Raw genomic sequence first — 24475 nt, forward strand, 5'->3', positions numbered from 1 at the left:
AGTTCCACTTTTCCATTATCATTGCTCAACATTAACTAATTTTTGTTTCGGACAAAAACACAGCCCAACTGCTTCTCCCTGATATTAATATGGGATTAAAAACCCGCTAGGTTTTTCATTTGGTACTAATATTGTGGCCTCAGATTTCCTCTAATATTTGCTTCTGATAATTACAGTATGTAATTACATTAATTATTGGATTTATTTATATTATTGAACCATATCATTTATTTAATTAAAAATATTTAAATATAATTTTCTTCTGATAATTATAAACATATAATTCAATTTCATAGACTGAAACAAATTATGGATGACACTGCAGTTCAGTTGTATGTGCACAAGAGCTATTCAAAGAGCAGTTGAAAAGGAAAACCATGAAAAGATAAAGTTATTATTCTCATGAGTTTTGCTATGCAGCTTTCAAAGAATGTTCTGGATGTATGCATTTGTATGGAGATTCTAGTTTCATGAATTATTTTGGGAACTCTATCTGTTTAATGTTTTAATATTCCTGGCTATTTACCTTTGAAAAGGAACCATTTCTGTTTATAAAATTCTCTGGGATTTTTAATGTTTATCCTTTCACTTTAGCCATCAGATGCTCTTCTGCTTGCTTCAGGTCTTACTGAAATTATCCTTATTTCCTTTGCATGTTATGAAATATGGGCTAAAGTGGGGCGTCTCCTCGACTCTATCATATTCACCAATTTATCCATTACTCGTTATATTCACTACTGCATATAGCAATGATAGTTTCTTAAGTAAATTGCAGAATAATATAAAGAAATATATGATATATATAAAGTTTAAAAGTTTTCAAAATAATATCATAGTTTATGTGTATACATACATATACATGTGTGTGTGTTTATACTTTTAATTTAAAGAAATGTTAACTTAAAGATAAACAAACGTCCACTCAGATAAATCTATGCAGGGTGTGAAAAGCATACTCTGGATATTTTGAATACATTTTTTCAGAATCAGACATGACTGGCAGACACAAGGTATAAAGAATATAGAGAAATAGAATAGAATCAACAAATTTGTTTTAATTGATATATGCAGAATCTTCTATCCTTTGAATAGGTCAGGTTTTATCTGTCACACACAGACACACGCACACACACATTGCCACAGGAATGGATGGTTTTTGTTTTCATTTTGTTTGTAAATTGTTTCCTATCCTGCAATTTGTGTTTTCATCTTACTTTTAAACTTCTGCTGGTTCTCAATTCCCTGGTGACCTGCGTGTTGGGTGTCCATGGCTCCACAGGCCCAGGCTACAGCCCTACCTGACCCTCTCCTCTTCTCCCATTTCTCACATCTCTCCGGGTGTTGTCTCCGGGACTCTGTTTCAGCCTCCCCAGGCAGCTGGAGCCCTCACAGGCCTCTTCCTGCCTCCGGGTGATAGAGGCCCTGCAACACCTTCTCCTTCACTCATTGGTTCCCACTTCTCCCCGCATTACCACCTCTAAGCATCTTTGATGGGACCCAGGAGTCAGGATCGAGTACACTCCCTGGGAGGGCATGGTTCTCCGGCCCATGTGTGCTGCAAAACCACGGGATGGGGCCCAGGAAAGCAGAGCTGGGACAGCACAGTCATTTCTGCCAGTGTCCCTCATCCTCCAGACCCTGGTCCTCTGTCCTGCCTCTCTAAACCCTTACTGCATCTTCCTGTTCACACACTTCCTCCTGTTAAACACCAACCTCTTTTGGGGCACATTTTGGACCACCTAATCCTCCTCTCATCTTTGTCTGTCCCTGGGTCCTCTTCCTTCTATCCCCTCCATCTGTTCAAAGCTGGTCACAATCAAAATAAACCCACAGGGGGCTGGCCCTGGTGGGGTAGCAGTTAAGTTTGTGCATCCACTTCAGCGGCCCCAGGTTTGCTGGTTTGGATCCTGGGCGTGGACCTGCTCACTGCTCATCAAGTGATGCTGTGGCAGCGTCCCATATAGAAGAGCCACAACTCCACAACTATGATACACAACTATGTACTGGGGCTTTGGGGAGAAAAAAGAAAAAGAGGAAGATTGGCAACAGATGTTAGTGCAGGGCCAATCTCTCTCTCAAAAAAAAAAATGTAATGGCATATTATTAAAAAAAAAAAACCCACAACACCCACATGTGGAGGGAGGTGTCCTAAGATATCTTTGAGGTTGCCATCGATCATTGCATGGAGACTGCAGGTCTGAGTAACTGAGAGATGCATTGATGCATAAGGCTGGCAGATCTTAGGACTCAAGATAATGGGCCAGCCCCGGTTGCCTAGTGGTTAAGTTTGGCATGCTCTGCTTCAGTGGCCTGGGTTCCACTCCTGGGCACGGACCTACACCACTGTCTGTCAGTGGCCATGCTGTGTTGGCAGCTCACATACAAAAAGAGGAGGATTGGCAGCAGCTATTAGCTCAGGGTAAATCTTCCTCAGCAAAAAAAAAAATACTCAAGGTAAGATTCATGGCTTCATGTTTTCATGTGTTTGTGCTTTCTTTCGCTCTTTCATTCATTCATGTATTCATTTGTTCATTTGGGGTGGGACACAGTTGAGTGGCTTAGACATCCAGAGATCATGCTATGCTGTGTGCCTCAACAAGCCTCCCCCAACCATTTCTCATATTTTTCTTCTTTCCGACTGAGTCTCTCTTCCTGGAGAAACCAGACTGTCTGCACAGTTCCCTTATCAGAGAAAGATGTCTCCCCCCATCTTAGCAGAAGTGTTGGGGGCAGGTCTGTTACTCTCGAGTGACACTTCATCCTGCCAGACCTGGGATGAAGGCCATTAGTGATGTTCTATCACTTCTTTGGGCTCTAGGTGATGTCCCTGTTTCTCTTCTAGTGAGGATGCAGGTTTCTCTAATTGGTTGTGAATTGATAGCTAAAGTCACTCTCCCACAGGAAGCTCTTGGAACTACGGCCTCCAGTTGGGTTCTGAGGGATCACTATGGCTTCCAGGAACCCTGGTGTGATATCACTGCTGACATAGCAATATTCTGGGGGCCTCCTTTAAACTCAGCCATGGCAACAAGATAAACAAGGATGAGAGGATCAGGAGGTAAGTGGGTTGACATTGGTCCTCGCCTTCCTTAGAAAAGAGATGCACACACGGTGATGATTCAGTGGTAGGTAAACATTTTCTGTAAGGAGCCAAATAAAAAATAGTTTAGGCTTTGTGGCCCACATACGCTTTCCATCACAACTCTGCAATCATAGGGCAAGAGCAGCCGTTGAAACTATGCGATGAGTATTGCTGTGTTCCGATAAAGCTTTATTTACAAAAATAGGTGGCAAGTGGCCATAGTTTGCTGACCCTTTATTATATATTGTAGCTGTAAAGTTCCTTTTACCTCATGCTCTGCACCAAGGTTCCTGACAATGGAGACTTTCAGTTACTAAAATATGTAGAATGTATTAGGGGCTAAGGGGTCTTAGTGTAAAAACTGGGCATTTGCCTTCCCAAGCCAACAGAACCACACTGGCCCTATATTCTAGGGTCCTGATGAAGATGTTCACTTCATGGCACATGTGGGCTTTGGACTTGGAGACGGGGTCCCATCAAGCCTTTTTAGCAGCATCATAGCATGAATGAGCAAGACATGAGCCCTGTGGGCCAGGCTTTCTGTGACTTCTTCTCTTGGGAACCTCCTTGGTTAAAGACACTCTGCAGTCTCAGTGCCTGGCATACTGTTCAGCAGGTAAAGGCTGCTAAGTGGTTGTTGCTTGAGAAAAGACATTTAACTTGAGCATGAGGCAGTGATAATTTCCAGCTGAGTCAGGGTGAGGATGGTCAGACTACCACTGTGATCACCACAATAAGAGTGGAAAGCTGGGAGAAAGTGTGGATAACGGGTGGAGGCTTAAGAACCAGGCAGTATATCCTAGTTCTGGCAGCTTGTGTTCCATAGTCTGATTTCACCGGTGGCTAAAAGCCACTCCCCATTGTAGAAATCTCTCTCATACCCCTTTTCCTGAACTCTCTTCTCAAACTCCCAAACCCTTTTGCCATATTTTTACCCACTCACCTGCCCACTCGTCGTCAGACTGGCCAGTGAAGAAGTGGCAGGGGGCATAAGCTGGGGAGGCAGAAGCAGGACTGAGCACCAATCTCCTCCCATTGGTATGTGATCTCAGACCCTGTTAATATGGGCTCCATATTAGAGTTCTCCAGAGAAACAGAACCAATGGGCTGTGCATACATATAGAGAGATTTACTTTTAGGAATTGGCTCATGTGCTTGTAGGGGCTGGCAAGTCCAGGACAGTTTGGCAGGCTAGAGACCCAGAAAGTGTCGATGTTGTAGTCTCCACTCTGAAGACAGTCTACTGGCAGAATTCCCTCTTCCTTGGAGGACTTCAATCTTTTACTCTTAAGGCCTTCAACTGATTGGATGAGGCCCACCCACATTATCGAGAGTAATCTGCTTGACTCAAGGTCTACTGATTTAAATGTTAATCACATCTGAAAAATACCTTCACAGCAGCTTTTAGTGTTTGATCAAAGATCTGGACACCATAGTCTAACAAGTTAACACATGAAATTAGCCATCAGAGGCTCCAAACCAATAAATAACATTTGATTTCTGCTTTTGTCCCGTGTCTTCTCCGAGAGTTGGGTAGGATGCGTGATATTGACCTAACAACCTGGAAGCAGCCTATTGCGGAGCGTTCAGCTGCTGACATGGAGAATTTCCTCAAAATCACGTCGTGAAAATCTCTCCTTCAGAAAGTCAGAGTGAAGCCGAAGATATTTAGAATGCATGGGTTCGAGAGATTGCATCGCAGATCAGTTTGCATTCCTTTCCTAATGTCTTTTAGTCTTCTGTTAGCTGGACAGATTGGATACACTAGTCAGGACTGAGCCAGACTTCTGACAGGGGTCTATAGAAGTGTAGGAAATAAAAGGAAAAAGCTTTCATGGTGTAATTTAGACTTTTTTGACTGAGGTTCTGGGAAAAAAGACTAAATCTGAGCCCTGGACACAGAGGAACAGCAGCATCCAGCCTTCCCCGGCTTCCTCCTTCCAGTGAGCCTGAGGGCTCCCCTCTCTTGACAGAGGTGTGCTAAGCATGGTTCAGGAGAGCCATGTCCAAGACCAATGCCTTACCACCTGCCCACCATCTCGGAACACACCCAGCCATTAGAATAACTTATCCTGAGGGCGAGAATTCAGAAACAAACTTACCTGCTTTCTTCTTTGTTCGTTGCAGCCTCTTAAAACCAAGCCAAAAGATAGTTAAAATTCCAGCTTCCTGTCATGAACAAAGAATTTCTTATTTTTAATAAAGAAGACACTTGTTGTGGAGAGATGCCCCACAGGAGGGTGTAGATGGGCCCAGCCTGCTGATGTTCCTAGTGTTGATTATCCAGCATCCACCCAGAGGGTGGCCCAAGGGACTGCAAAGGCTGGTGCTCCAGAGCTGAGAGGACATGTGCTCCAGAGCCCCTCGCTATAGATATTCCAACCACTTCTTTGTGTGGCTCATAATTTTAATTTTTATGGACCCGGAAGGCTGCCATTTAGAGGGTCCTCAATCACCTCTGTGTTGGTCAATTCAAGCGTATGTTCAATTTATCCTTCCACTTTCTAGCAGTGAGGAGAGACAACTGAAGTCAGCCATTGGTATGGGTGCAGGCTACACCAAAAGTCCTGGACAAGAATGTTCACAGCAGCAGTATTAGCAATAACCCCAAACTGAAAACAACCCCATGCCTAACCATGGTAAAATGGGTAAATAAATTATGCTGTTTTCATATAATGGAATACTAAACAGGAATGAAAATGAATGAGTTTCAAGTAAATGCCACAATGTGTATGAATCTCACATAATGTGCATCAAAATATAATAGATTCAAAAGAATACAAACTGTATGATTCCTTTTATATAAAGTTCAAAAATATACAAACCTGAAATATAGCAGTAAAGTCATAGTAAATAGATAGAAAATTGCACATACTCTATAATTACATTTCCAAAGTTGGAAAACATACTAACTTAAACTACAGTGTTAGGGGTAAGATAGTGGTTCTCTTTGAGGAGGCGAGAGATGTAATTGGGAGGTGACATGAGGAGGGTTTTGGGAAACTGGCAAAATTCTATGTCTTGGCCTGGCTGGTAGTTTTGTGCTAATTTATTGATGTATTTGGTATTTTTCTGTGTGTGTGTTATATTTCACATTTCCAAAAGTTAAAAGAAATAAACATTGGAAATTTAAAAACACACTCCTAAATAATGGATAATGAATATAGAGGATAATCAAAACTGTATTTCTGAAATGTGACTAAAATATTTAGAGTAAATGTTATAGCCTTAAATGCAACTATTGAAGAAGAAAGTGTTGTTAGTATTAATGAACTAAACATACAAATAAAGAAACCAGAATGAAAACTCAACAGAATAAACCCAAAGACAATAGAAGGAAGGCAATAATAAAGACAAGAGAAGAAATAAATTAAATAGAAAAGAAAGAAGAAAGAGGATCAACAAAGCCAAAAGTTGGTTCTTTGAAAAGATAGATACACATACTATAGAGAAGATTGATCAACATAAAAACAAATAAATGCGATTAGCAATGATAAGACAGTTATAACTATAGGAAGATTAGATATTAATATAAATACTATAAATTACTTTTTTACTAATGAATGTGAATCTTTAGAAGATACAGATAATTTTCTAGAAAAATATAACAAGAAAAAAAAAGACACAGAGAAATGAGAAACTAAATAGATTATATCCATTAAATAAATTGAATGCTAAGAACTACATTCTTTGGCAGGTAGATATCCAATTGTCCCAGTATCTCTTGTTGAAAAGACTATTCTTTCCTCGTTGAATATTTTTGGCACCAGTCATGGTCAACTTTGTGTCAATTTGATGGCATAAGCAGATATTTGATCAAGTATTATTCTGGGTGTTTCTGGGCGGGTATTTTTGTATGAGATTAACGTTTAAATAAGTAGACTGAGTAAAGCAGATTGCTCTCCCTAATGTGGGTGGGCCTCATCAAATCAGTTGAACACCTGAATAGAACAAAAAGGCTGGCCCTTTTCCAAGTAAGAGAGAACTCCCTGCACCTTTCTGCTTCTGAAGTGGGACATCAGTTATTTCCCTGCTTTCAGCCTCATGTTGAAACATCAGCTCTTCCTGGGTCCTGACCCTGCTGACCTTCAGACTGGAGCTCCAGATCCCACTCTCCTTGGCCTCCAGCTCGGTGACTCACCCTGCAGATCTTGGGATTTGTCAACCTTTATAATTGTGTGAACCAATTCCTAATAATATGTGTATATATATCTGGATAACTCTGATTATATAGCACCCTTGTCAAAAATCAATTGACTCTAAATGTATGGATTTACTTCTGGAATCTGAATTCTATTCTACTGAACTATAGGTCTAACCTTATTCTAATGCCACATTGTCTTGATTACCGTAGGTTTGCAGTCTGTTTGAAATCAGAAATTGTGAGTCCTTCAAATTGCAAGTGTACAGAAATCTACTTGACTTTTGTATATTGATCTTGTATTCTGCAGCCTTGCTGAGTTTCTTTATTAACTCAAAGTGTTTCTGTGGATTCTTTAGGATTTTCCATACAGAAGATCATGTCATCTGCAAAGAGACATTCTATTCTTTTTCTAATTAGGATGCCTTTTATTTCCTTTTCTTGCCTAACTGCCCTACCTAGAATCCCCAGTATAATGTTGAAAACCAGTACCAAAAAAGATCTTTGCCACATTTTTTTTTTACATTATTTTATTGAGGTCATATTGGTTTATAACATTGTGTAATTTCAGGTCTGATATTATATATCAGATTCTGTATAGACTGCACCTTGATTAATCCCAATAGTCTAGTTTTTATCCATCATCATACATCATACATTTGCCCATTTACCCATTGGGCCCTCCCCTCAATGCCCTTTGTGTCTGGTAACCACTAATTCATTTTCTTTATCCATGGGATGGTAAACATCCATATATGAGTGAAATAACACGGTGTTTGTCTTTCTGTGTCTCCCTTATTTCCCTTCACACAATAACCACAAGGTAGATCCACGTTGTTGGAAATGGGACAATTTTGTCCTTTTTATGGCTCAGTAGTATTCTATGGTATATATCCATTCATCAGTTGATGGGCAATGCGGTGCCTTCCACATCTTGGCTATTGAGAATAATGGTGCAATGAAATAGCCATCCAGTTTCAGGCTGAGTCAGTGCTATCATCCCAAAGCAACTTTCCTCTTCTTGATCATGGCACCACGATGAAGTCAGATTTTAGCACTGAGGGAAGAGGAGTGGGGGGCATTAGAGTCATGAGCATCTTTTTGGACCTCGTTTGGCTCATTTCCTGCAAGTCTCAAATGAGCTCCTGATGAGGTCCTCCAGTGTTCCTGTGTTTGGAAAGGCGTCTCTGAGGATGGAGAAGGGCTGCTTCGACCTGGCGGTCCGAAGCCATGGCCAAGTCAGGCACACCTTCAGAACAGCCAGGAGAGACAACATGGAGGGAAAAAAGTCGCACAGCTGAACACAGCCACACTGACACAAGGTCACTGGGAGGGACGGGGAATTCTGGGAGGCCCAGGCCAAGCGGGCAAGCCCCAACCCTCCACTGGCATGGGCAGCTCCTGGGGCTTGGGCTGTGGCTCCAGGCACCGAGGGCCTATGATTGAGCAACGCCGCCCAGAAGCACTCAGGCAGTCCTATGTCGGGGTCACAGAGCAAACTAGTTGCCGGCGAATCCCAGGCACACTTGCAGAGCCGACCTCAGGCAGGGATATCACCACTAGGCTCCTGATCCGGCTTGGTCAGCCTGGCCCTGCCCCACACTTGGGAGCTAGAACCACCCTTCTTTCCTTCCTTCCTTGCTTGCTTGGCTGCTTGTTTCCTTCTCTCTCGATCCATCCATGCATGCGTTGAGCCACGCATCCACTCATCCTTCTATCCATTCATTCATGTGCAGGACCCACTACGGAGGCAGGCCCCAGCATGCGCCTGCACCTGGCCACCGCCAGAGGGAGCTCCCACTCCCTCACAGCCCCAAGGCTCCGTCGCTTAGCAACCGCGCCAGGCATTGTGAGGCCAGAAGAGCCGGTTGCCGCACATGTGCAGACGCAAGGCCGGCTTGAAGGCCGGGGTGCTGAGCTCCTGGAAGGGTGAGAGAGAGGAGGAGCGATCCGAGAGGTGGGGCGAGGTGTGGAGGGCGCGCCCAGCTGCCTCTCCTCAGGTCCACGACATCCAAGATCCCTGGGTGGCTGCTGCGCCAGCCGCCGCCGCCCCTGCCCTTTTCCCCGCGGCCGCCAAGAACGCCGCGGTGTGGGGAGGACCTGGCAGTGAGAGGTGGGCACGTCGCTCACCTGTCTGGTGTCAAACGTGGACTTTGCTGGGTATGTAACGGGTCAGATGTGGGTGTCCGGGCAGGATGAAATCCAGCGAGGCAGGGGCGTCGAGCATCCCCGAGTCCCGCTCTAAGCGACAGTCGTGGCAACCGTCAAACCGTCGTTTGACCCGGAGACTGGTCCCTCCACGAGACGTGGGCAGATGAGGCCGTTTGACTGGAGCCGCAGCCCAGGGGCTGCTGCCTCTCCCGGTTCCTTGCCGGTATCTGTTGAATGCCCCCCTCTCCCCAGCACCCCTCCACCGCCACCCCTCAGTTCATCCTCCTCTCTGGGTACCTGGGGAGTGGCCAGTTGGAGCCTGGATGTGGACGCTGCTACCTCATTGGTCGGGCACACATGTAGCCCTGTGGCGGCGTTCTCAGAAAGGTGTGATGAGGCTTCCCAGAAAACTTTCAGGACTAAGGGCTCTTTCCTCCATACTTGTCCCGCTGACAGGGTCTTGGCCAAGGTGGCAGGGACGGACAGTCCCCTTTGGACAATGCGGGCAAGGCATCTATTGCTCCTCCTCCCTCGGCCCGCATCTGTGCCCTCAGGGGAGGGCCCTCAGCCTTCCTTCTTGGCTTTCTCCCAAGTTGTGTGCCCTAGGCAGCAGGAAAGCGTGGCTTTCCTGACTCCAGAGAAGAGGGTGGGACCTGCTGAATGAGGATTCCGCCTGGTGGGTTCCCTGTTCCTTACATAGCCTGCCTGGTGTGGCCACACTCTTTTCGCTGTCTTTCTCAGCCTTCTGACTTGATGAAGACTTGACTCTCCCTGGAGTTGAAAGGTTCCAATCGTGATGTGAGGCTGTTTTTTTTTCTGAGGAGGAAATGAGGGCTGGGAGGAAGCAGCTGACAGAGGGATAGCCTTGATCAACTCCCCAGCCTGGTGTTGGCCAACAGGGCCAGACCATGACTTCCAAAGGATGGAAGCAGCGACCTGAGCAGGAGGGTTGAAGAGGAGGTGAGACACAGCCCAAGGAAACGTGAACCCAGTGCCATTCAACATGTGCACCCTCGAGTCCGAGAATCACGGATAATGGTGAGGGACAAACCCCAGCATAGAGAGCAGAAAGGTCAAGTGTGCATTTGGGATCCAGCAGGGAAAGGTGGAGAGAGAGAGACCGAGTGTTTCTGAGGCGGTATTTGGAGACTTCAAGACTGACAGGGACCCCAAGCGGGGCTTTGGACCACAAGAACTGCCAAAGGGGTCACGAGCAAGAATATCTTGTCCAGGACCCCAAGAGGAAAGGTGCTGAGTGCCACCCAGAGGTCTGTGAAGCATGCAGACAGGGGGAAAAGAAAGAAAAAGCAGAGAGAGAGAGAAAGAGAGAGCATTCCAAGAAGCAGCCCTGGCTTGGAGGACCCGCCACCGTCACCTGCGGCCCCCAGGGACCGAATTCCCAGTGTGAAAAGCCAGAAGATGAAGCACTGGAATGCCAAAACAGACGTCTAAACTGCAAGTTGATCTTTGTTGAACTTGCAATGAAATCTGCAACTGAGTCGGTCCTACAGTCCCAAAGCGATTTTTCTCTTCTTGATCATGGCATCATGGTGAAGTCAGATTTTAGCATTGGGGGAGGGGGTATGGAGGGTCATTAGAATCATTAGCACCTTCTTACATCTCTTTTGCCACATTTTCTCCCAGTCTCAAATGAGTTCCTGATAAGTTCTGGCGTTCTTATGTTTGGAAAAATGTCTCTTTTGATGGAGTTGGCTTTTTCCAACTGCCTGTCTGAATCCTTTGTCAAGGCACTCACACCTTCAGAACACCCAAGAAAGACTACAAGGAGGGAAATAACAGAATCAGACTTAGGCACACAGTGGAACGCAGTGGACTTGCCTCTTGGTCCTTGGATTCTCAGTCTTCCAGATGTTTTTCTGGAGTGTTCCAGTGACTCTGGCCTCCTGGATTCTCAAACATCAGATTCTGGGTCCCTGGTTCTTCAGGTCCCTAGGTCCTTGGGTAGACAAGATATTTGTCCTAAGTGTTCCAGTGACTTGGAACTCCTGGTCTCTGAAGCTCTGGTATCCACCCCCCTGGCTCCCCATGTACCTGAGTCCCTGGGTCCCCAGGCCCTGGGGTCGACCAGCTGTCCATCTCAGAGTTTGCCCCAGGTCTATGGATGCTTGGGTTGACCAGATGTCCATCCCAAGCATCCCAGGGTCTTGCGTCCCCTGGACTCACATGTTCTGGACTCCTGACCTCCACATCCCCATGTCCCTGGGTCTCCGGGTGCTTGAGTTCCCTGGTCCATTCTTTGACCAACTGTCTTTCCCTCACTTAGCCCCAATCCATGGACTCCCAGGTTGACCAAATGTCCAAACCTAGCACCTGGGACCTCGGGACTCCCAGGGTCTCAAGCTCCAGACTCTGGGCCCTGGGTTTCCGGTCCCCTGGGTCTCCAGGTTCCCAGGTGACCAGCTCTCCCTCATGAGTTGGCCCCGGTCCCTGGGATGCTTGGTTCAACCAGCTGTCCATTGTGGACTTGACCCCAAGTCCCCATATGCTCATGTCAATCAGATGTCTGTCCCAATTGTTCAGGGCCTTGGGTCTCCTGGGCTCCCAAGCTCTGGACACTGGGCCCCCTGGTCATCAGATCCCCTTGTCCCTGGATTCCTACAACCCCAGGATCCCGGGTCATCCTGTTGTCTGTCCAGATGTGAACTTGAGTCCTCGGAGGCTCAGGTTGACCAAATGTCCATCCTGAGCATTCAAGTAAGTTGCATCTACTGGGTATTGAAGATTTGGGCTCCAGGCTCCTGGGTCCCAGGATGCCCAGGTCCCTGGGTCTCTGGGTCAACCAGTTGTCTGTCCCAGACTTGGCCCCATGTATCTAGATGCTTGGGTTGCCTGATATCTGTCCTGAGTGTCCCAGGGTCTTGAGGATCTTGGACTCCCAAACTCCAGGCACTGGGCCCCCAAGTCACTGGATTGCCAGGTCCCCAGGTAACCAGGTCTTCTGGTCTCTGGGTCAACCAGTTGTCCAGCCAGGAATAGGCCACAGGTCCTTGGATGCTTGCGTCAACCAGATATCTACCTTGAATGTACCAGGGCCATGGGGCTCCTGAGCTTCAAAACTCTGGGCTATGGGAACCTGGGGCCTTGGATCCCCAGGTTGCTAGTTCAACCAGCCGTCCATCACAGAAGTGGCCTCAGGTCCTAGGATGCCTGGGTCAACCAGATGTCCATCCCGATTGTCCCTGGGCCTCAGGGCTCCCAGATTGCCAAGCTCCAGGCTCTAGGCTCCTGGGTCCCCACATTCTTGGATTCCTGGATCCCTGGGTCCAGCAGCTATCCATCCTGGACTTGGTCCCATGTCCCCAGATGCTAGGGTCGACTAGATGTCCACCTCAAGCATTCCAGGGATTCATGGCTCCCAGGATTACAAGCTCCAAGCTCCACGCACCCAGGTCCATGGGTCTGCAATCCCTGGGTCCCTAGGTCAAACAGCTGTTCATCACAGACTTGGCCTCAGGTCCACGGATACTCAGGTTGACCAGATGTCTGTGTCCAGCATTCCAGTCTGTGGCTCCCATACTCCTAAGTTTTGGTCTCCATGCCGACAGGTCCCCAGATTCCTGGGTCTCTGGGTCCGTATGTCCCAGGCTCCCTGGGTTAACCAGCTGTCCATCCTCACTTGGCCCTGAGTTCCCTCACTCTCTGGTTGACCAGATGTCTGAACTGAGTGTCCCAGGTCTTTGGGGATCCTGGGTTCCCAAGCTCCAGACTCTGATCTCGTAGGTCCCCAAGTCTCAGAGTCCCTAGGTAACTAGCGGTTGATCATGGACTTGGCCCTGGTCCAGGGGATGCTTAGGCTGACCAAATGTCCATCCAGAGTGTCCCAAGGCCTTGGGGTTTCTGGGCTCTCAAGCTACAGGCCCCAGGCCCCTGGATCCCCAGGTACCTGGTATGACAACCTGTCCATCCCATACTTGGCCCTGAGTCCCCAGATGCTCGGGTCTAACAAGATGTCCAACCTGAGCATACCAGGGTCTTGGGTCCAGACTCTGGTCCCCGAGGTCCCCAAGTCTCAGGGTCCCCAGATCACTGCGTAATCAGGACTTGGCCCTGGTCCCTGGGTCACCCAGCTGTCCATCTCAGACTAGTCCCTGGTCCTCAGATGCCTGGGTCATCCAGATGTCCATCCTGAGTATCCCAGGGCCTTGGGGCTCCCAGGATCCCAAGCTCCAGGCTCCAGGGCTCTGAGTCCATGGTCCCGGGTCTCTGGGTAGACCAGCCATCTGTTGCAGACTTCGCTGCAGGTGCCTGGCTGCTCAGGTCGACCAGATGTCCATCCCAAGCATCCCAAAGCCTCTGGGCTCCCAGGTTCCCGAGCTCTGGGCTCTGGTTTCCAGGCCTCCAGGTCCCTGGGTGCGCTGGTCAACCAGTTGTCTGTCCTGGACTTGGTCATGTGTACACGGATGCTCAGGTCAACCAGATGTCTGTCCCTAACATTTCAGGGCCTCTGGGCTCCTGAGCTCCTAAGCTCAGAGCTCTGGACCCCCAGGTGCCCGGTTCCCTGGGTCAATCTGTTGTCATTTCCAGACTTGGCCCTGGGTCCCTGGACACTTGGGTCTCCTAGATGTCTGTCCCAAGTGTTCCAGTGTCTTGGGGCTCTCAGGCTCCCAAGCTCCAGACCATGGGCCCCCAGAACCCCAGGTTCCACGGTCCTTAGGTCCTTGGGTGACCAGGTATCTGTCATAGATTTGGCCCTGGGCTCTGGGATGCTCGAGTCAAACATATGTCCATTGTGAGCATCCCAGTGTCCCAGAGCTCCCATGCTCCCAAACTCTGGGCTCTGGACCTCTGGGAACCCCAAGTCCTCAGGTCCCCAGGCTCCTGGGTCATCCATCTGTCCATCCCAGACTTGGCCCCAGGTCCCAGACATTGGGTTCCACCAGATATCCATCCAGAGAGTACCAGGGCCTCAGGGCTACTGAATTCCAAAGCTCCAGGCTCTAGGCTCCTGGGTCCCTGCTTCCTCATGTCATTGGGTCCATGGGCCTGGGGTTCCAGAGTCAACCAGATGTCCATTACCACATGGCCCCTGGTCCCCAGATGCTTGAGTCGACCAGATATCTGTCTCAAGTGTCACAGAGCCTTGGGGATTCTGGGCTCCCATCCTCCAGACTTCAGGCCCCCAGCTCACTGGTTTCCTAGGTCGCCAGATTCCTGGGTCCCCAGGTTACTAGCTGTCCACTCTGGACTTGGTCTTGGATGCTCAGGATGTCCAGATGTCCATCCTGAGCATTCCACGGACTCAGGGCTCCTTGGATCCCAAGCTCCAGGCTCCAGGCTCGCTGGTCCCCAGATCCCTGGGTACCTAGGTTGACCAGCTGTCCATCGCAGACATGGCCCCAGGAACCTAGATGCTTGTGGTTACCAAATGTCCATCTCAAGCGACCCAAGTCCTCAGGAACCTGGCCTCCCAAGCTCTGGGCTCCCAGGTCCCTGGGTTCCTATGTGCCTAGTTCCCTTGGTCAACAAGCTGTCCATGGTGGACTTGGCCTTGGGTCCCCAGAAGCTTGGGTGACCAGATGTGTATCCTGAGAGACCCAGGATCTCAGGGCTCCTTGGCTCCCAATATCCATGATCCAGTCCCCCAGGTCCCAAGGTCTTCGGGTCCCTGGGTGGAACAGCTGACCATCACAGACTTGGTTCAGGTTCCCTGGATGCTCTGGTTGATGAGATGTCTGTCCTGAGCATCCTAGGACCTTGGGGCTCCCAGGGTCCCAAGCTATGGGGTTTGTGCCCCTGGATCCCTGGGATCTGAGTCTCCAGGTCCCCAGGTTGACCAGCTGTCCATCTCAGGCACTGCCCTAGGTCACTGGAGGCTTGGGTCAATCGGATGTCCATCCTGAGCATCCCATGGCCTTGGGACTCCTGGGCTTTGGGCCTCCAGCTCTTCAGGTCACCAGGTCCTTGAGTACCCCGGTTGCCCAGCTTTCTGTTGCAGACTTTGTTAAATTTTCTTGGATGTTCAGGATGCTGGGTGCCTAGGTCAATGGGTCCCCAGGTCATGGGTCCCCGGGTCCTCAAGTTGACCAGTTGTCTGTCATGGACTTTGCTCCAGGACCCCAAATGTTTGGGTTGACTAGATATCTATCCCAAGCCTCCAGGCCCACAAGTCTCCCGGGATCCCAAGTTCCGGCCTCTGGGCCCCTGATCTTTGGGTCCCTGCATCACCAGGTCCATGGGTCAATCAGCTTTCTATCCCAGTCTTGGCCCCTGGTTCACAGATGCTTGGGTCGACCAGATGTCCATCCAGAGAGTCCCAAAGTCTCTGGATTCCTGGGATTCCAAACCCTGGGCATTGGGATCTTGGGTCCTGGGACTCCAAGTCCCTGGGTCCCCAGCTACCCATCCAGGACTTGGCCCCGGGTCCCCGGATGATAGTCTACCAGATGTCTGTCCCAAGCATCCCAGGGTCTCAGGGCTTTTGTGCTTCCAAGCTCCTGGCTACCAGCATCCAGGTCCCCATGTCCCTAGGTCCCAGGTCCCTGGGTCCCTAGTTGGACCAGCTGTCCATCCCTGACTCGGTCTCTGGTCCTTGGTCACTCAAGATGACCAGATGTCCATCATGAGCGTCCCAGGTCCTCGGGGCTCCTGGGCCCCCAGGTCCCAAAGTCAACCATTACTACATGGCTCCTGGTCCCCAGATATCCATCGTGAGGATCCTGGGGCCTCAGGGCTCCTGGGACCTAATATTCAGGCTCCATGATCCTGGTCCCTAGGTCCCCAGGTCTCTGAGTTCCTGGGTAAACCGAGAGTCTGGCACAGACTTGGCCCTGGGCTCTGGGATGCTTGGTTATACCACATGTTTGTCCCGAGTGTCTCAGGGCCTCTGGGCCCCCAGGTTTCCAGGTCCCTTGATACCTGTGGGGCCTGGGTCAACCAGCTGTCTGTCCCAAACTTGGCCCCGGGTACTCAGATGCTCAGGTCAACCAGATGTCCATCCTGAGCGTCCCGGGGCCTCAGGATCCCAGGCTCCCAAGCTCCCAAGCTCCGGGCTCCTGCTCCCAGGTCCATGAGTCCCCTGGTATCAGGGTCCCTGTTCAACCAGCTGTTTGTATTGGACTTGATGCTGCGTCTCTGAAGGCTCAGGTTCACCAGATGTCTATCCCGAGCATCTCAGGGCCTCAGGGCTCCCAGGCTCCCAAATCCTGCACCCCAGGCTCCTTGGTCTATGGGTCTCTGGTACCCAGGTCTCCTGATTGACCAGATGAATGTCTTGGACTTGGCCACAGGTCCCTGTTGCTCTAGTCAACCAGATACATGTCCCAAGCATCCCAGGGCCTTGGGGCTCCCAAGCTCTGGGTTCTGGGTCCCCAGGTACACGGGTTGACCACCTGTCTGTCCTGGACTTGGCCCTGGGTCCCTGCAAGCTTGTTCAAGTAGATGTTTCTCATGAGTGTCCCAGGGCCTTGGGGCTTCCAGACACCCAAGCCCCAGGCTCCAGGCCTCCAGTCTCTGGATCCCAGGGTTGACCAACAGTCCATCAGGGACTTGTCCCCAGGACTCAGGATGCTCGGGTAAACCAGATGTCCATCCCAAGCATCCCAGAGCCTCAGGGTTCCCAGACTCCTAATCTCCAGGCTTTGGGACCTGGGGTCCACAGGTCAACAGTCTGTCCATCCCAGACTTTGCCCTGGATCTCGGATGGACCAGATATCCAACCCGAGTGACCCAGGGCCCCTTGGATCTTGGGCTCCCATGTTCTGGGCTCTGGGACCCCAGGTCCCTGGGTCCATGGTTCCCCAGGTCCACATGTCAACTAGCTCTCCATCCTAGACTTAACCCCATGTCCCCAGAGGCTTGGGTCAACCAGATGTCCATCTTGAGCTTCCCATGGTCTCAGGGCTCCAGGGCACCCAAATTCCAGGCTCTGGGCACCTGCATTGCTGGTCCCCGGGTTCCCATTTCACCAGCTGTCCATCTTGGACTTGGCCCCGGGTCTCCAGATGATCAGGTCTACCAGATGTCTGTTCTGAGTGTCCCAGGGACTTGGGGCTTTTGTGCTCCCAAGCTCCTGCCTCCTGGGTCCCTGTGTCCCCAGTTCCTGGGTCCTCTGGTCCCTGGGACCGTAGGTCAACCAGCTATCCATCCCTGACTTGGCCTAGGGTCTTTGGTCATTCAGGTTAACCAGATGTCCATCACAAGTGTCCTAGGTCCTTGGAGCTCCTGGGCCCGCAAGCTCCACACTTTGGGCACCCAGGTGCCCAGGTCCCCTGCTTGACCAGTTGTCTATCACAGACTTGGGCCCTGGTCCCAGGATGCTCTGTTTGAGGTGTCAGTTCCCAGCATCACAGGGCCTTGGGGTTCCCAGGCTCCTAAGCTCCAGGATACAGGTCCCCAGGTCCCTGGGTCGACAAGCTGTCCATCCCAGACTTTGCCCCAGGTCACCAGACCTCAAAATGAACAGATGTCTGACCTGATTATCCCAGGGCCTCTTGGCTCTCAGGCTCCCAAGTTCCAGCCTCTGGGACCCCAAGTCCCCAGGTCCCCAGGTCCCTGGTTTCCTGGGTCCACGGGTTGCCCACCTCTCCATCCTAGACTTAGCCCTGTGTCCCAGAAGCCTGGATCGAATAGACGTCCATGTTGAGCTTCCCATGGCTTCGGGGATCCAGAGTGCCCAAATTCCAGGCTCCAGGCACCTGCATTTCCCATCCCTGGGTCCCCGTGTGCCCAAGTCAAACAGCTATCCATCTTGGACTTGGCCTCAGGTCCTGGGAAGCTTGGGTCAACCAGATGTCCATCTCAAACATGCCAGGGCCGCGGGGCTCCCAGACTCACAAGCTCTCCATCTGGCCATACTCTCTCACCTCTGGATCTTTGCACATGCAGTGACTTTTGTCTGGAAGTCTCTCCCTTTCTCTCCTTACCTGGGTAATTTCCCAGTCATCCTTCAGGTTTCAGCTTAGATACCCCCTCCTCTTCTAAGAACCCTCCCAGGCTGGGTCAGGGACTTCTTCTGGTTCCCACAATACCTCTTGCTTCTCCCATCACATCCCTGGTTACCCTCTATGTGAGTATATATTATTTGTCCCTGTTCCCTCCAGAGGGTGACCTCCATGAGGTCAGGGAGTAGAACAGTCTAGTTCACTCTTGTCATGTTGAACTCCCAGAACCCACACATTGCCTGCTCCATGTAAAAACTAAAGTCCTGAGGAATCGATAAGCAAAATATGATATATATATATACATATATATATATATATACACACACACATACACATACATACACACAATGGAATATTATTCAGCCTTAAAAAGAAAAGAAACTCTGACACATGCTACAACATGGATGAACCTTGAGGACATTATGCTAAGTAAAATAAGCCAGTCACAAAAAGACAAATACTATATGATTTCACTTATATGAGGTACCTAGAGGAATCAGATTCATAGAGACAGAAAGTTGAATTGTGGTTGCCAAGATCTGGGGGTAGAGAGAACCAGGGAGGAGTTGTTTAATGGGTACAGAGTTTCAGTTCTGCAAGTTCTGGAGATTGGCTGCACAACAGCGTGAATATACAGAACATTACTGAACTGTACACTTAGTAGTGGTTAAGTAGTGGTTAAGTTCGGTGGCCTGGGTTTCACTGCTTCGGATCCTGGGCACAGACCTACACACCACTCATCAAGCCATGCTGTGGCAGCGTCCCACATACAAAAAATAGAGGAAGATTGATACAGATGTTAGCTCAGGGACAATCTTCCTCAAGCAAAAAGAGGAAGACTGGCAACAGATGTTAGCTCGGCCAATCTTCCTCACCAAAAAAAAAAAAGTTCAGCTGAAAGGCCAGCCTCATGGCAAAGTGGTTGGGTTCAGTGCACTCCACTTTGGTGGCCCAGGTTCATGGGTTCAGATCTTGGGCACAGACCTACACCACTCATCAGCCAGCCATGCTGTGGTGGTGACCCACATGCAGAGTGGAGGAAGAGTGGCACAGATGCTGGCTCAGGGCTAATCTTCCTCACACACACACACAAAAAGTTCAGATGGTAAATTTAAGTTATGTGTATTTTACAATTAAAAAAAATCAATTTCCTCCCAGACTTTACACAGTGTAGACCCTGCTGATATCTCTTATCTACTCTCCTCTCTGTCTCTTCCTTGCTCTGTCTCTGCTTTAGCCACACTGGCCTCCTTGCTGTTCACTGAACATGCCAAGCTCACTCCCACCTCAGGACCTCTGCACATGCCGTTACCCATGCCTGGAAGTTTTCATGGCCAAATCCTTCTTGCCAAGTAGGACACAGCTCAGAAGTCACCTACACAGAGAGGCTACACTGTCCCCTGGGTGAAGCTGCTTTCTCATGGCTCTGTTTCTTTATACTCTGCATTACCTTACTGCATTTGAAATCACTTTACTTAGATATTTATTCTCATGCTTAACATCTGTTTTCTCCACCAGATGAGGGCAGGGGCAGTGCCTGTCTTGTCACTGTGGGGCCCACCACCTGCCTCAGAGGAGCTGTACCATCAGCATCAGTCAAATGAAAATATGAATGGAGAAGTGCTTTATAAATACCAACAGAATGCAAACTGACCCAGAGACTGGAGAGTAATTGCCCAATGGGTACAGAGTTTCTCCTTGGGGTGATGAAAAAGCTTTGGAACTAGATGGTGGTGATGGGTGCAAAACATTGTGCATGTCATTGATGCCACTGTATTGTTCACTTAAAATGGTTAAAATGGCTAATTTTATGTCTTTTATCACAATTTTAAAAATTAATAATGTAATATAAAAATAATGGGTGCAGAAAAGGACCTCCCGAGAACAGCCCACTGCAACCAGGGGTGGCCCCACAGTCAGGAGTCCGTGTCCTTTGGTGGTGGGCCATGGGGGGTGGCGGTGTTCCCACCTTAGCAAGATGTTCTTGCAGTCTACATATTGGGGCCCCAGGCTGCTCCTCCAGAACAACAGGCTGAACTAGACAGGAAGGAGAATGCCAGCAGTGGTCAGAGGTGGGCAACAGCCCCTAGGATGGGTCACAGAGGGGTGGGAGGGGACGCAGGCCTCTCACCAGGTGCTGCAGGACGGTGTCCATGATGTTGAACTTGAGGGCGCTGGGGCGGCCCATGTGCCGAGGAGAGCAGGCTGTGGACGGCGAAGTTCACTGTGAATGGCTCCTCACTGACTTCCCCAGCTACGGTAGGTGCAGAGAGAGCTGAGGCTCGCAGGGAGGTCAGGGGTACCAATGTCCACCCCAGGGTGGGGCTTCACAGGGCCTGTGCCCTCCTTCTGATAAGCCTGAGAGTCACTTGTTAATGGAGACACTCCAGCAGCGAGTAAGGGCAGGCTTAATGATTCAGGGGTGGAGATGGGCATTTCCACCCAGGTGCAGGAGTAGAGGGCTCTGTGAAAACACTGGTGGCTTTCTACTTTCCCAGGAGGAAAGGCTCCAACTCACCATGCTGATGTGGAACTGATGACCCTAGAGATTTTCACCCACACTCTCTCCACTCCCATCTCTGTCTCTCTGTGCCTCCATCTCTCTCTCCCTCTCTTTCTCTATACAGATAGATAGATCAATCTAGACCAATATATCTATGATTATATCCAAATCTATCTCTATCTCCTAGGATCATTGGCTTTCTAAACTACGGCACAGAAGACTGGCCTACCTGCTTGTAAGGGCAGGAGATTATCTATCGTCAATCTATCTGTCTGTCTGTCTACCTATTTATCATCATCTATCTCTCCTGCCCTTATAACCAGCTATACCAATCTTCTATGCATTGGCTAAAAAAAGTCTAAACATTTAGCCCCTACATCACTTATCTATTCTAGAGTCAGGCCACTGGGCCTTTGGTCTCACCTGCATCGTATGTTTATTTATTTTACTTCTCCTGGGGTCTACACAGGTGACCCCAACTACACAGGTCACCCCAACAATCCTAATAGTTATAACCAACCTCTTTTCACCTAGATTTACTCATCTGTATGATGAGATAATAAGGATTTCTACTTCAAAGGTTGCTGTGAGGTTTAAACAAGTTAATTTTTGTAAAGTGCTTAAGCTCAGTGCTGGGCATGGAGTAAACGCTATGTAAGGGTTTATTACACAAAACAAATACGCAAATGCTTTCTGATCACTGACTATACGCAGAGATTGTTTTTTTTTATTTGTTCTAATTGCTCTTTAGTGAGTATTTATTGTGCACATTCACAAGCTGTACATTAGAACTCCTGATGCGGAGATAAGAGGAAAACTGCAAAACTACCAATAAGTTCACCAGATATACAGAATCCTGAAATCCCTTATGTTCTTAACTCCTTTGGCAACCTCTGCAGAAAGTTATCAATGAATCTAAGGACCCGTTCTGCCAGCCCAATGTGATACTCTTGATACGTACTCAGAACTTGACCTTATGCAGAGATTTTTACATGGATAAATATAAGCTGAGTACTACAATTACCCACATTAAACAAAGGAGCAAAACACAGTACAGAAATGGTCACCTGCCTAGCGTCACATGGCTAGAGGGAGAGAGAGTCTGGTTGGACCCAGTTCTCTGACTCCCAAGTCCTTGCTTGTGACCTTCCCAGCTATGCTCTTGCTTAGACTTATGCTTCTGGTGCAGTGCTCAATAGTTGGGGTGACCTGTATAGACCCCAGGAAAAGCAGAATAAATGATACAGATGAGACCAGAGGCCCCACGTCTTGACTCTAGAATAGGTAAGTGATGCAGGGGCTAAATGTCTAAGACAAAATTGTGGAAGAAAATCTTACTTTCCCTCTCTTCTGTTCAGTACTCCTTTCAAGCCTCCTGCTAGTCATCCTTCCTTCCTTCCTTTCATCTTTCTTTCCATCCATTCATGAACTCACTCTTCCTTTCTTTTCATCTTTTCTTCTTCTTCCCTCCATGCCTTCTTTCCTTTCTTCCACCATCAATTTATCCATCTTCCTCCCTCACTCCTTTCCTTCCTTCTTCCTATTCATACCTCCTTCTATGCATCCTTTTATCCATCCTTCCTTCCACCTCCCTTTCTTTCATCTATCCATCTTTCCTTTCATCCTCCCTCCATCCTTTCCTTTCTTCCATCCATCCATCCATCTTTCCTTCTTCCCATCCTTCTTTTCTTCCTTCTATCTATTTATACATCTTTCCTTCCTCTCTCTTCTGTTTTATTCCATTCATCTTTTTCTTCCTTCTATCTGCTCATCCATCTTCTCTCCCTCCTCTCATCCATCACTTCTTCTTTCCTTCCATCCATCCTTCTTGACGTCCCTCCATGGACACCAAGTTGGTCCTATAATGCTCCAGGAACTATTCCAAGGACTGGATAGTGATAAACAAAACACAGTCAATGGAGCTGACTCTAACTTATTTTTCCTCCTACCATTTGGGAAAAGATGGTTGTTATAGGACCTCAGGAGCCCAGGATCCTGCCATGGTTGGAAGGAGTGAGGGGGGATGCTTTGGTGTAAAAGACCAGTGATGGACCAAGGACAGATTGAGGGGGTTAAGAAAACATAACCCTAATGCAAGGGCAATTAATTCTTGAAAACCTACAAGGTTCTCACTATAGGGTTTGCTGGGGATACAAAGGGAGTTTGGCCCATGAACTTGAACATACTAGGTGTAACCAAAAATCATCATGTCTTTTGGAATAAAGTAACTGGTGATGAATAGCATGGACAGCAAGATCAGGAGTTTGGGAGTGATAGGAACTCTGGGTTCTATTACTTATTTGCTGTGTGGCTTGGCAGCCTCTCTGAGCCTGAGTTTCCTCATCTGCAAAATGAAGCTAAGTTAGATGGTTGTGCTGACAATTAAAGGATAGAGTGTATGTGTTTTGGGATGAATTGTGTTCTTCCCCAAAAGTCACATGTTGAGGTCCTCATCCCCAGAAGCTCAAAATGTGACTGTATTTGGGCCTTTAAAGACATAATTAAGTTACAATGAGGCCATGGGGTGGGCACTAATCCAATCTGACTGATGTCCTTCTGAGAAGAGATTAGGACACACAGACACCAGGAATGCGTGTGCAGAGGGACAACCAGGTGAAGAGGCAGCAAAAGAGCAGTCACCTGTAAGCCAAGGAGAGAGGTCTCACCAGAAACCAACTCTGCCTGCACCCTGATCCTGGACTTCAGCCTCCAGACTGTGAGAAATGTTTCCGTTGTTTGGTATTTTGTTACAACAGCCCTAGCAAACTAATACAGTATGTAACTTAGCATGGTGCCTGGAAGGTGGTCAGTTTCAATAAATGTTCACTGAAAATCCAACAACTGGTGTAACACTGATGTTGAGAGAGGGCTTGAATCCCGGCTCCACCACTGGGCAGCTATGGGCTCTGGGAAAGTCCCTTAATGTCTCTGTGCCTTGATGTTTCATGGTAAAATGAGGATATTAATGGTGATGTTGTCACAACGTTGTGGGGTTAAGGTACTTCAGGTACCTAGTGGGTAGAGGCCAAGATGCTGATCAATATCCTAGAGTCGAGAGGACAGCCACCCACAGCTAGATTTCTCTCAACCAGAATGTCAACAATGACCATGTGTCGAGAACTCCAACATCTCACACAGACCAAGTGCTTGCTCTATGTCAGCCTTCAGAAATGTTTACATGTCGTGTGGGGTTGGAGGCATGGGAGGTTGTGGGTCTATCCTTTGTGAAGGATAGGGGGTACATTCTTTATGAAGGAATCTAGTGCGTACCTTTGTGTTGCTATGTTCTTTCATTTTGTTCCTAGTAAATATTGTGTGGGAGATTTGAGGCTGAGGAGGATGGGAAAATCCAGAGCAGAGCCTGGAGGCCAAAAGCCTGAGGGACAGTGACTGTCCCAGGTGGGGGACTGGAAAGGGCTGAGGCCAAAGGGAGGACCCAGCCCTAGAGGACTATGGGTAAGCATCTCCACTATGCCTCGCTGTGCCATCGTCTCTGGAGGTCTCACCTGAGCGAGGTCAGTCTGCAGCTGGAGTAGATGGGCTGACACTGGTGCTCTTGAACAAGGGTCTGAGCTGTTGGAGAAGGAGAGGGAGGTGAATAGAAGGACTGAGCAGGACAGGGGCAGGGCTGGGATGAGGTGGGCAGGGTGGGCATCAGCTGGGAGGCAGGGAGAGACGAGGTGGGCATGGGAGAGGTG

General features: G+C 48.8%; 1 long non-coding RNA gene across 24 annotated transcripts in view; it reads right to left on the bottom strand.

The window, feature by feature from the left end:
• Window positions 1-3896: 3896 nt before the first annotated feature.
• Window positions 3897-24475, bottom strand: part of LOC147917701 (uncharacterized) — a 29658-nt gene continuing 9079 nt past the window's right edge. For 15 of the 24 annotated variants that reach the window (XR_015551659.1, XR_015551675.1, XR_015551668.1 and 12 more), the window contains 2 exons: window positions 24284-24350; window positions 18614-20528 (listed from right to left, as the gene is read on the bottom strand). This is a non-coding gene — a long non-coding RNA (uncharacterized LOC147917701). Of the gene's footprint in view, window positions 5252-6451; window positions 22666-24283; window positions 24351-24475 lie in introns of those variants that run through there. The other 9 variants (XR_015551681.1, XR_015551661.1, XR_015551679.1 and 6 more) reach the window with 8 other exon arrangements.

The sequence above is a fragment of the Ceratotherium simum genome, chromosome 3 (genome assembly GCF_057802395.1).
Source record: "Ceratotherium simum simum isolate JZ-2026a chromosome 3, ASM5780239v1, whole genome shotgun sequence".
Taxonomy (NCBI): Eukaryota; Metazoa; Chordata; class Mammalia; order Perissodactyla; family Rhinocerotidae; genus Ceratotherium; species Ceratotherium simum.